At 27.9% G+C, this 13,677-nt stretch overlaps 1 long non-coding RNA gene across 1 annotated transcript; it reads right to left on the minus strand.

Moving 5' to 3' along the window:
* Positions 1-278: 278 nt before the first annotated feature.
* On the minus strand, positions 279-2,682 carry LOC132940355 (uncharacterized). Its single transcript, XR_009664077.1, has 2 exons — positions 2,542-2,682; positions 279-1,188 (listed from the first exon to the last, which is right to left on the minus strand). It is a non-coding gene; the product is annotated as an uncharacterized LOC132940355 (long non-coding RNA).
* Between the last annotated feature and the right edge of the window lie 10,995 nt (positions 2,683-13,677).

The following is a 13,677-nucleotide window of genomic DNA, read 5'->3' on the forward strand; positions in this document are numbered from 1 at the left end:
CTATGGTTTGTCTATTTAATCTTCAAAGTTTTCTTTCAATATATCCTTCAAAAATACAGACATTTTTAAAAATTTTTTTTGAAATGCCTGATACAAAATCATAATTATTATGATATAATAATAGTATTTTTATACTTTGTATCTGTAATAAACATTCTTCTTAAAATATAGAAATGATTGTCATCCCCCATCGTTCAAGAAAACTTAACTCCTAAATAAGTCTAGTTATGAAACAGTGCGCCGATGCTCGACAAACTGTTCTTTATTAAATAAGAATATTGTTTACGGTATCATAAAATTTATTGTACAATGTTTTTAAAATAAATTATTTACAGTTATTAGGGATTTGTTTAATCCGGGCCGCACGGTTGACTTAAGTAAGTAGATCGTGTCGGGCGGTATCGGGCCTAAGGAGGCGCGATTTAAATTTAACAATATTAAGGGCATAAATCAATAGTATATTATATAAATATAATGGGAAATGAAATCTGACTCCCTAATTATGAACTTGGACAAGTCAATGTTAGGTCGAGAGATTCGGGGCGAACACCTAGACAGGCACGCTGGATTTGTAATGGTCCTGAAAAGGACCTTTTTGTAGTCGCAAGGGTAGATCGACTGTTAACGGTAGCGGAGGAGAACCGCGTGTAAAGCCGCTGGTAATCACTCACTACTGCCGTAGGATAGTTTCTTGGCTCGCCGGCGATGTGCGTTAACCGTCTCCGTCGTGTGAATACTACTTCTTGATTCGCTGGCACTACTTATTTTCCGTCGGGTTGTATTTCCGAATATGATTGCTGCTGGTCGTCCGGCACAATAATTCTCCTGTGTTGTATCTACTGCTCTTCGTTTCGCCTTCGCTGGATCGCCTGTCTTCCGCTGCTTATGATTCTAATCGCTCCTGGTTGTTGTCTTCCTCTTTCCCGCTAATGTGTTGGTGTGTAGTGTTGTGTTGAAAGGTGGAAGAAGACTGATGATTTTGTATGAGCGTGCACCCGTATATATACCCGTCGTTGTACCGACTAGTAAACCTGTATGCTGATTGGTGTGTTTACAGTTGGCACGGTTTCTTTTGTAATTTGGACGCACCGCAGCTCCGCATGAATAAAAATATTTTGTGAATCCGTAACTCCGCATGCACCGTATCTCCGCACGGTCGAAAACACGAACGCACCGTATCTCCGCATTCTAAAAATATTTTAACACCAAAAGTCCACATGCCATAAAACCGATATAATATAAAATTGATAACATATTATAGGTAATAAACTAATAACCAATATATTTATTTCCCTAGTGTGGAACGTATACGGGACGAATTCAGTTCTCTGAGCATTCTCTGTGTAGTAGTTGCTTAAAATTTAATTGTTAGATTATATTGTTGCTTAAATTATGTTTTATTTAAATATGGCAAGTGAAATCAGTGTTGTATACAGTCAACGGGGAAATGTGCTGTTAGTAAAAAATAATTATAAATACTCTAAGTATACAGAACTAATATCCGGAGAAGTTGGATGGAAATGCATACAGAAAACGTGTTCAGCAAAATTATACACGATTGGCGTTGATTATAATTTTTTGCGGGAATCAGGGACACATCTACATAAAAGTATCGACACCAATATTATTATTCGACAAAAGATTAGTAACGGGATAAAACGAAAGGGACTTGATTATATTACTGATCGTCCTTCCAAGTTAATAAAACTTGAAATAGCTAATAATGTAGAAGCAGCGTCGACTTTAACATGTAAAGACACAAAATTAATTAGAGATAGCATTTCTCGTGAACGTATACGAAATTTACCGAAACTTCCAAAATCAATATCTGAAGTACATGATTATATTAATAACACCAATCCGATAACGGTGAAAGACGAATATTTTGATATAACAAATGACCCATTAGATCATATAATAATATTTTCATGTGATATAAATTTAAATTTTATGTGTGATTCTCAGACCTTATATGTTGATGGTACATTTAAATACTGTACGAAATTTTTTCACCAATTATTCAGTATTCACGCACATTGTAATGGCGTATTTGTACCAGTTGTGTTCTGTCTGCTTCCAAATAAAAATAAAGATACATATACAGCTATTTGGGAAATACTTCGTGAAAAATGTCATTCGTTAAACAAATGTTTGCAACCAAGAACACTAGTAATCGATTTCGAAACGGCAATTCATTCAAACGTCAAAGATATATTTCCTAATATAGTTATAATTGGATGCCGTTTTCATCTTAGTCAATCATGGGACGTATGGATAATATATATTATATTATATTTAGTTATCTATTTGTATTTATTTTTTGTTAATAGGTGGAGACGAATACAAGCAGTTGGTCTTGTTCAATTGAAATTTTGAAAATTGAAAATTGAATATAAAAACAACGAATCCAACATAGGAAAATGGCTCAGACAATTATTTGGTCTTATGTTTCTAGATCCTTACGAAGTTGAACTATGTTTTGAAAATGACTTTAAAAATGACCAACCCAAGGATGCACGAGTTAAAAAAATTATCACTTACTTAGACAAAACATACATAAAACAGGATGCAACATTTCCACCCAGTATTTGGGCCAAAAAAGAAGCAACACTGGAAAGAACAACTAACAATTGTGAGTCTTTTCATGCCAAATTTGGTAATTTATTTACTTCAGCACATCCAAATATTGCAGTTTTCATTAAAAATTTATTAGCCATGCAGACGGATTCTTATATACGAATGAATTCTGCCAATAATAATGAAAGTAGAATAATTAGAACACAACAAAAAAACCATATACAATTTATAAATAAAAAAATAGAATTGTATAACGACAACCAAATTGATAGGTATAATTTTGTAAAGAGTTTAGCTTCATTTAATGCAATTTAATTTTAATTTACATTAAATATTTTATATTTTATTTTATTTATTCTAAAATATTATTTTTATTTAATTTTAATAACATAATATATTGTATTTAAAATAAATAAATTAATACAATAATAAATACGATATATTTTATACCATGTGCGAAGTTAGAGTGTTAAAAAAAAATCCTGTATGCGGAGTTAAGGTGTCGAAAAAAAAACTTGTTTGCGGATTTAAGGTGATATATTATAAAATGGCGACGATCCGTGCGGAGTTACGGTGCACCGTGTAATTTAGCCGGAATTTATTTTACAAAGGTCAAAATGGTATCAACGTAATCGGTGTCATATCTTCTATTCATAGATATCCTTTTCTTGTCTGTACTTAAAATATGTATTTAGAAATCAGCCTATAAGCGTCGCCTATTTCTGATTGGTCGGGCGTTAGGTCTGTGGCTATATTGTATATGTCACATGTGGTGGCCCTGAGAAGGGCCGTTTTTTGTTAGTTTGCTCCGTTACAGTTAATAAAGACTACAGATGTACAAATAGCATTTATATAAAAAAAAAAAGTTAGGAGAGGTCACTCTACGCAAGCATGCTAAATTCTCGGTTTTTAAACGGATATTTTAGTACAATGCAATTAACTATATGATTCCATAATATAATACAATTTAAAATTATTTCTTTGGTAACTTTATTTTAGAACTTATTATTGAATGTTTGCTCCTATGAATTCATATTAAATTTTCATAATATTATATTAATATTTTTAGATTCTGAGCGGAGCGAGGAAGCTAGTGGTTTTACAAGGTGTTTATTTTTATTTTTTTTATATCCTGTTTACAAAATATTGACCAGAAGGAATGCTTCGATTTCAACATATAATACCTTATCTTTTAGCATATTGGATCAAGATGGTACTTTAAACAGGTCATTTTTCGATTTTCTCAATTGTTATTTAATGGCATAGGAAAAACCACTGACAAATTACGAAAAACCACTAAAATGGGATTTTAATTTCTAACGCTTTATTTATCACCATAAAAACGAATAATAAACGCTTGCCAAGTAAAGCATCGGCATGTAAACTTTTTTGATTTTAAATTTTTAGAAATTTATTAGCCGATATCACACTCAAGCGGTATAACAATTTGAATCCAAAAATATGTCGGTGTGACAGCCGCAAAAAAAATCATTTTCATTTTCATTTAGTGAGATAGATCTCCGAAACCAGAAAGCGTATTTCGTTCTTTGGGGTCATATTAGATTCACATTGGTTAGGAAAAGTGCGGTGAAGATTTTCAGAGCTTTATCTTTAATAGTTAATTCATTACAGAACATAAAAAAAATTAATACAAATTTGATTGGGCATTTTTTGATGTTTTTTAGCTTTACAGCTTTGTAGTGAATTAACTATTGGAGATTTAGTTCTTCACTGCACTTCTTCTAGCCAATGTGAATCTAACAAGACCCCAAACAACAAAATTCGTTGTCCAGTTTCGGAAATCTACCTCACTAAATGAAAATCTAGCAAAAAATAACTTAACTAAACAAATTACGACAAAAATATGACGTTTCGGAAAAAGATACAGAACATGCGATTGAATTGTACAATAATTTTTTTGGAACAAGGAGCACCTCAAATACTTCAGTCTGATAATGGGCGAGAATTTACAACGAAAATAATTGAAAATTGGCAGAATTGTGGCCTGAATGTAAAATAGTACATGGGTGGCCACTGCACCCTCAGAGTCAGGGATCTGTAGAAAGATCAAATCAAGACGTTGAAAACATGTTACGAGCTTGGGTCGTAGGCAATATAAGTACCAAGTGGTCAATCGGAGTTTATTTTGTACAATGGCAAAAAAACATTTCACATCATCGAATTTTAGGTCGTTCGCCATAACGAGTCTTGTTTGGCACTGAACCGAAAGTAGGTCTTACTTATACAAACTTACCTTCCGAAATTATTCAAAAATTATCAAATGAAAAAGACTTTGAAAATATTTTACAAGACAATTCAGAACATAATGTTGACAATATACCTTCAAAGAAAAAAAATATATTGTGACGTATATAATATCTGCAGTGTTTAAGAAAAATCAGGTAGTGAACTCCAATGTACTATATGTAAAAGAAATATTCATTCTGATAATTGCAGCTATTCTATAAATAATAGTAACGATATTGAAAATATGTATGTCTGCTATGTAATAATGAAAAACAGATAAAAGTTTACCGCATTGAATCTTACAAACGAAAACAATCGCAGCTAAAAAAATGGCAGAAAATAACGAAAAACTATTTAAAGAACTAAAAGTTGGTGATCAAATAGTATTAAGTGTTCCAAAAGTAGACCGAGGACCTCTCGATGGTCAAAATATAAATGGGTTAATAATAGAAATTCGGACCGGCGTTTATCAAATTTGCACAGAAATTGGTAAAGTAAAAAATCGGTGTTCAAGAGAAGAACTTCAACTAGTTTCAAATAATTGCTTAGAAGACAGCAAAGTACAAAAAGACAAATTTGTGTCCATACGTGAAGCTGTAGCATACTTATCAATTTATAACGGTCAAGGTTTTGTTAAATGTCAATGTCGATCAGGAAAGCGGCAATCTCAAACCAATCAGTGCTTATGTAAGAAAAATCTTAAATGTTCCAAAAAATGCCACCAAATAATAACATGTGACAACAAGTAATAGGTAACTATTGTAATTATAATATAACTTTTTTATTTTTTTTTTATGATTTCGTTTTTAAAACAATAGTAATAGTGAACACGAAATCAAACATATTATTTCACATAATTATTATATTATTATTATTATTTTATTTTCTATGTGTTTTAATATTAATAAATAATACAAAGCTTTTTTATATATAAAATAGCAATAAATAACTGATAGAAAATATATTTAAATTTTTAAAATAATACAAAATGTTTTTTTATTATTTGCCTGACATGAAATAGACATTTAGTTAAATGCCTAGTCATTTAACTAAATGTCTAGGCCGATAGTGAAATTGCATAAACATTAAATTCTTTGACTATATGCCTACGACATAATACTATTAAGTCACAAGAACCTTTTTGTTGTACTAGTTGTATTGGTTTATTTGTTACATTACAGATACATATTACAAACTACGCATTACAGATAAGATCAGTCTGCGAAGGAGAATGTATTCGGGATAAGTTTACCTAATCATTTAGCATGAGTTTAAACTAAAAATTAAAATACTTACTACTACTGTTTTATATTATGTCTTATCTTAAATAAACTAAAGAAAATTTATAAAAAAAACCTCTAAGCTATGGCGATGTTAATTTTTTTACTTGTTATTTTAGTTATTAATTATAGAGGTACCTGGATAGGTTTATCCATAAATTTACTTCTGAAGTGGTTAATGCCGGTGTCGCATGTTTAAAATATATTAGGGTATATTTACCTCCTAAATGTATTTAATTAGTAAATTACGTTTATGCGTTTATACGTTTTACACTATAATATTTATATTATACAAATTTGAAAAAAAAAAATGTCAATATAGTTTTTTTTTATTATTTAAATAATTTATTTTGTATTTTTAAATTGCGTTTTAAGTTTTTCTACACTGATGTATGGTCGTTATTGGTTCTGAATCATTTTATGTATTTATTAACGTAGAAGGTAGACATATAATGTATTACAATATAATTTTTTAGATCTTAAATTAGTAGCAGACTTTATACCTAATCATTTAAGTTATAAATGTGAGTGGTTTAAGAAATCAATTGAAAGAGAAGACAAATACGCAGATTATTACGCTTGGCGTAACGCATCAAACCACGATGAAGTTATAAGAAACTTAACAATAAAACCAAAACTACCAAATAATTGGTAAATATCATATTTTATGAACTTCAAAATTCCTAATATTTAAATATTAAATAATATTGTAATTTTAATAGCATTTTATCAAATATTAATTAAATGAAAAGTATAGACATTTACAAAATGGTAATAACTTAGTTTTACCAACCTCATCGTTTAAAATAGTTTCTATTAATATTTATAAGAATTTTTAAATTAAAAATAATTTACTTCATTAAATCTTGAATGCAAATCGATTTTTACATAGTTGAGTGTATTTGGTGGTACTGGCTGGACATGGAATAAAGAACGCCAACAATTTTATTTACATCAATCCAGTTCCAAACAACCTGACTTTAATATAAGAAATCCAAATGTTCAGAAAGGCATTTTGGTAAGTAATTAAAATATAATATAAGGATGCTACACACACATGAATTCGGTTTTCTTTATAGACATGCAAAATAAATAATTATAAGTAATAACCTACTTGATTTTAATTTTTAATTTTCAGTATAAACATTGTAGGTATGTATTCAGTATTATTTATACAATAAAATAATAAAATTAATAAATACAAATCATAATTTTATATTAATATTATGATGAATAATTTAATGGCAACAGAATATTATTCAGATGTGAATAATACTAATGCAATTTTACGGCAACTCAACGAACCCTGGTGCTCAAATACCATTTAACTAAGCATTGGTGAGGTGTCCAAAGGATGATGATATTGTTGAATCTATCGATAACATAATTAAAACTTGGTTGGCCGATTTACAAGAAAACGCAGTGACCAACTGGTTGGTACGTATTTTTAAATCGCACGATAATGTTATGTACTATTTAAAGCCTAAAAAATCTTTGTATAAAATCTCTTTGCTATGTTATATATATATTCTATGTTTCATTTAGTTAACATACACTTATTAATTTGAAGTTTAAACGCTCATAGTATGAAACATTAATATCATAATTATTGAACGTATATTTATATATATACAAATTGTATGCATATTAAAAGTACCTTTGATAACTATGAAGTGAATGGTGGACATTTCCCCCCGGCTGTTTTCGGCGTAGTAGGACATTTTCCTCCCGATACATTTTTGATGCGGACAATTTCCCTCCGTTTTTTTTTTTTTTTTTTAATTATTTACCTTCGAATATAAAATTATTATTTTTAACACATATTTTTTAGCTTTTGTTCATATTAATTTTTTTTATTTTCGTAAAAACTACGTTAACTAAAAAGCCTATAATCTTAATTTCAATAAAAAAATAATAAATAATATTTAAAATAAGTTAAGTAAAAATATAGTTTTAAATAAAAGTAAAATAGTAGTATATACTAATATTGAATTATATGGGTAACATTTAAATCTAAAATTGTGTCCAAACCCCAGGGGTTATCAGGGGTAGGGGGGGGGGGGAATGTCTGGATACCCTATGAAGTGTTTTATTAATTATTTTTTCATCATTTAGATTGAAAATCATGACAATTTAAGGACGTCATCGAAATATAGTGCAGAAACGGTACCAATGTTTACTGCATTGAAATTGTCTTCCCGGTATTGAAGTAACATATTATTACAGCAGTGAAATTGGCATAGAGGACAACATGTGTTTGAGACCAGAATAAGTGACAGACGACAATTTTTCGAGTGGTCCGAAAGTATCGATATCTAGAGATTACGAAAGGTGTCCAATGCAATGGGATGATTCGATTAACGCAGGTATAAGAGAAATATTCTATTAAATATAATAATTTTAATAATTTATCCATCACTATTACATAACAAATACAAACATAGTTAATGAAATTATTTAATGTATGTCTTCAAACTTAAATGTTTAGTCAGTCACTGAATAATTAAAGTCAATAAAATGATATAAATAGGTATAATAGTTTATTATTCATAGCTTCAATTGATTTAAGTACCTATTTACCTACTACAACACTATACAACTTAATATAATATGTACAATTAGTAATTACACAATTAATGTTTACTCAAGTTGTTATATATTATAATGCTTAATGCAATCAAGGCAATTCGTTTTAAACGTTTCACTGAAGAGAAAAAGGCATGGTTACTAGTAAATCCAAATTATTTCAAACTGAACGTCAAAACACAGAAAAAATGCCAACCAGTAACTACAATTTTTACAAAAAGATGGCTCAACTTTGAAAAACCAATACGTTAAAAACGGCGATGTTCAGACGTATAATATTACTAAATCGATTTACATTTTAAAGAGGCAACCAAAATTAATTAACGATAGCTACTTAGAAAAATAAAGCAATGTGCTATTTTCTTATATTATTAAACTGTTGATAATATTCAGGTTACTATTAGAACACGAATCATACAAAATCGTAACGAACTTTGGCAGTGAAACTGAAACAGTCATCTTGTCTAATGTCATACGTAATCTCAAAGATGAACTATTCGTACACTTAGGAATTGAACATTTTGCGTATAGCCCCGGGTAATTAGGTTTTTGAACTTAAAATATGTATAACGATTAACGGATTATCAGTTTATAAAACTTTTATGAATTTATTATTTTGGTGTTTTTGAATTCAGAAGTAAAGTATCTACAATTTCTTCAACCGGGTATCCATTACAATTGCGACCTCAGTCAGAAGTCGTATTAACAGATAAATATATTGAACCTGAATTACCTAGAAATACTGCTAGTGGTACAGAATTCAATACGAAATTAATTATTTTACTCTTTGTTTTTATACTTAGAAGATGAATTTTATAAATTGATCTTTCATTGTTGATAAGTAACAATGTAATTGTATTATACATTTATTCTTTGTTACAATAACTATACTTTCAAAATTTTAACTTTAAATTCTTATAAAAAATTTATTTGACTTTTCTGCTGTTTATCAGGTATCAAGTGTAACTCCTAAATCCTAATTTAGCTGAGCGCTTTAACGTACCTATATTGTGTTAAATTCAAAATAAATTATATCTATATTAAAGTGGGTATATGAATAACGATTCGAATGGTGGTTGAATTTTAGTAATTAGGTTACCTTTCTCGCTAAGGATATTTTAATTTAATTATATTCCTATTAGTAATTTGTTTTTTATTAGTTCTGTAGGTAATAGGTTGAAAATTAAATTTTATATTTTAGTTGCCATCTCAATTATAATCTACTGCCCGATACCTCTTTAGGGGGGGGGGGGGGTCTATAGAGTGTATTATATCGAAAAAAGTGAGTTTACGGGAATAACTCTCAAGCTTTGTAGAATTGTCGGATTTTGATGACTATTTTTTTTATCTGAAAGAAGAAGACTTTTTACAGCCCGCATCGATCTCTGATTTTGTATTTTATTTCATATAATTGTATTAAAAAAATTAAAAAAAATACTTTTTATCTTGTATTTTCTTAGACATATTATAAAGTTTGAGAATAAAATATTGAAAAACAGAAATCGATGAGGACTGTAGAATATTTCCCTCTAGCAATTAAAAAAAAAAAATTATGAAATTTGGTTGATTTTACAAGGTGGTATCGTTATTCGCGCAGAGTGTATTTTTGAGGATAAAATGGCATCGGCACCGGGCGCCTTAATTGAAATTATGACTTACCTAGTTAGAAAATTTTGATCAAATTACTATAGGGTTTCATTCAATTTTTCAATTTTAATCAATAATTTAAGTTAGATAACTTATTATTTACATTTCAACAAAAAGGTTTTATAAAAACAAAAAGGTTCTATAAAAAAAACTAACTTCTAACTTCTACTCTAACTTAAGTTATTAACTAACTTTTAATTAACTAAGTTAGAAATTTAGACGGTTTCAGAAACTAATTTATATTTTAACTTAGTTAGTTTTTTTATTAAAGTGACTCAACTTCAACTAGTTTAAAAAAATCGCTACCTTGCCCAGCTTCGGAGCTAACTGTGAAGTGTCTGCAATGATGTAATGTGCCAATGACTTTACTATGTTGAAATATTTTTTTCATTAATATTTTATTGTGTTTGATTACAAATACAATGATTCACATTTTAAAGACCTTATTCACTGGATAAAGATAAACGTGCTTTATACATAATATGCATTATTACTAATTAAGACGCTAGTATTATGTAAAATTAAATTAATATATGGTTCTACATTAATAATACGCACTTGATAAATATGGTTACAAAATATTTTTTTATTTTGTTTTTTATTAATCTGCAACTTCAGCAGCTAAGGCCATTAGTTTCAACAAATCTTTATATAATGTTTATTATAATTTATAATACATCGCATTAGATTTCATCATTTTTAAAAATATATATTTTTATATGATGTGTACCTACATAGGAAACATATTTTTTTTCTAAATTTGCTTGTTCAATCTGGTTTCTTTGAGGAAGGAGACTTAATATTTAGGGTCCTATATGGATTCATAAAGTTGGGTTTGATTTTGTGTTTGAAGTTCAAATTTTGACAAAGTTCATCATAATCACGAGCAAATTATTTTGTAGTTAAAAATATTTAAAATGTTCAATTTGGATAGTTAAGGATTGAACATTTAAAACTAGATTTCTCATAAATATTTCTTACTGTAAAAAAAAAATCTAAGATATTTGGATATTTTAAGTTAAAATTTGGATCAAAGGAATTTAAATGAAAAATAATGATTTTATTAATCTCTGGCTAATTGTTCATTAACCAAATGAAAAGTTTTTGGTAAAAATTAATTTAACCCACCTACTGTTTTAATAATAGTAAAATAAATGTCTTTACCTATAATAGAAAGAATACCTATCATAAAATATATTTACCAATATAGTCTGATGGACCATCTTCGCTCAGATTCGTTTTTCATGTACAATGATTTTACATGTTCATTGAATTCAAATTAATAACATCCATTATAGTGACGGACAGGACAATAAATGTACAGTAGAGCGGTACCCACTTGTCCACATTTTCAATATCGTATTTAAAAAAATAAAAATTATTCTAGCTTAATGATATCTGATTGCAATATCACTTAATATTATAAGAATAGTCTAACCAATATGTAGATAATATATACTAACTATACTTCTATTATTGTTATTTGAATTAATATATATTGTCAATTATCTATATCAGCTTTAAAGAAGCACGTGTGTGCTATGATTGTTTAGCTTATAGTTGTTGAGTATTAATGGATTTAATAATCTTTAACAACTTAAATAATATTTAATGATATATTTGAACTAACACTACAAATATCTACTAACAATACTTTTGAACTAGAAAACTGGGGATATAATTTGCTCATTTAAACTAGATATCTACCTAATACTAAGTAAAATATGTCTGTGTCTCTTGTAAATATAATAAATATACCTATTTGAAAAAAAAAGTGGACGAGTGGGTACTGATCTTCTGTATAGTAGTTGTCTGTAGGATTCACTGTAAAGAATGTGTTAAATTTGAATTCAACGATAAAAAATACATTGTATACGAAAAACAATAATTTTGAGCTAAGACTGTCCATCAACTTATATTTGTTTTTTATTATTATTGGATTAAGGCTTCGACGGCTAAGATCATTAGTCTGTATCGACATTTAATAAAGAAAAAACAAATCTAGTTTAAAATGTCTATAAATAGTCAAAAAGGTCAAAATATTTTGGAAATTGTATCATGTATAAAATGGGAAAATGATGAAAAATGTGGAAAATGATAAAATACACATTTGGCAATAATTAAATCAACCTACCGTAACAGGTCAATAATAGTAAAATAAATTACTTTAATAGCAATATCATGAAATATTTTTAGTTATATTAGCCGACAGACCATCTTCTCTCCAGCATTTTAGCAATATCTCTATTCTATGTATAGTAATATTTTCAGACTAGTTTGACTTGTTTGGAGCTATTTATAGCCATAAACATTTTTTTGAATTTTGTAAATAATTATGTTCCAGTCAGAAATTCATAAAAATGTTTTTATCATAGCTAATAGATTAAAAATGTTAATAGAAGATTTCACATAAGTTTTTCTACCTAAGACAAAAAAAACCCACATCGTACCTACTTTCCCCTTTTTTAAAATTCAATAATGAACTTTCATCTCATGCATAAGTTGAAAGCCTATTTAATTTTTAGTGCTGGAGGAGTTCTTAAAAAAAAAAAATCAGGGAACGGTAATAAATGACGTACAATTTGAAAGTGTTTGATTGTATTAAACAAATATATTATATATTAACAGTGGTAGAAAAGAGTATAATGTTTTCTTTAACGGAAATAGATAAAAAATAAAAAATAAATTGATAGAATAACATGATTTCATTAAATTAATAGACAAATAAAATATATACCTATTTAATGCTTATTTTATTCAGAGTAATGTAGATAATATTTCGATTCAATACATTTGTATAAGGATTTATTATTTATTTCCTATTGGGTTAAGATTAGTAAAACGTTGTGCATTATTAATATAATAACATTAATAACAAATATTTACTATTTTTGATATAGGTATGTACCGTAAATACGGTAAAAATATTTGAATAAAATATTGTATTGCTTTAAATACAAACTAGATAAGAATAATATGTTAATAATACGTTACAGATATATCTAACTAATTAATATTATAAAAAGTATTTTACATAAATTAAGTTTAAATAATGTTAAATGTTAATATCTTAAATAGATTATTATTAAGCTAGTAACTAGGTACATAATATTATATTATTTTAAATTCTGGTAATTAATAGTATATTTATTATTTAGATGAAAACACTTAAAAATATTACAATATGTATAATTTTCACCGGTGTATTGGTATCACTATAATATAATTATATAATAAATTATATAAAAAATGATTTCGTTAGTTCATCGTGTTTTAATGATTGGTAATTTAGTTATTATAAGACCGTGTCATTATAATTTATATTATGTGCTTCCTTATT

The sequence above is a fragment of the Metopolophium dirhodum genome, chromosome 3 (assembly GCF_019925205.1).
Source record: "Metopolophium dirhodum isolate CAU chromosome 3, ASM1992520v1, whole genome shotgun sequence".
Taxonomy (NCBI): domain Eukaryota; kingdom Metazoa; phylum Arthropoda; class Insecta; order Hemiptera; family Aphididae; genus Metopolophium; species Metopolophium dirhodum.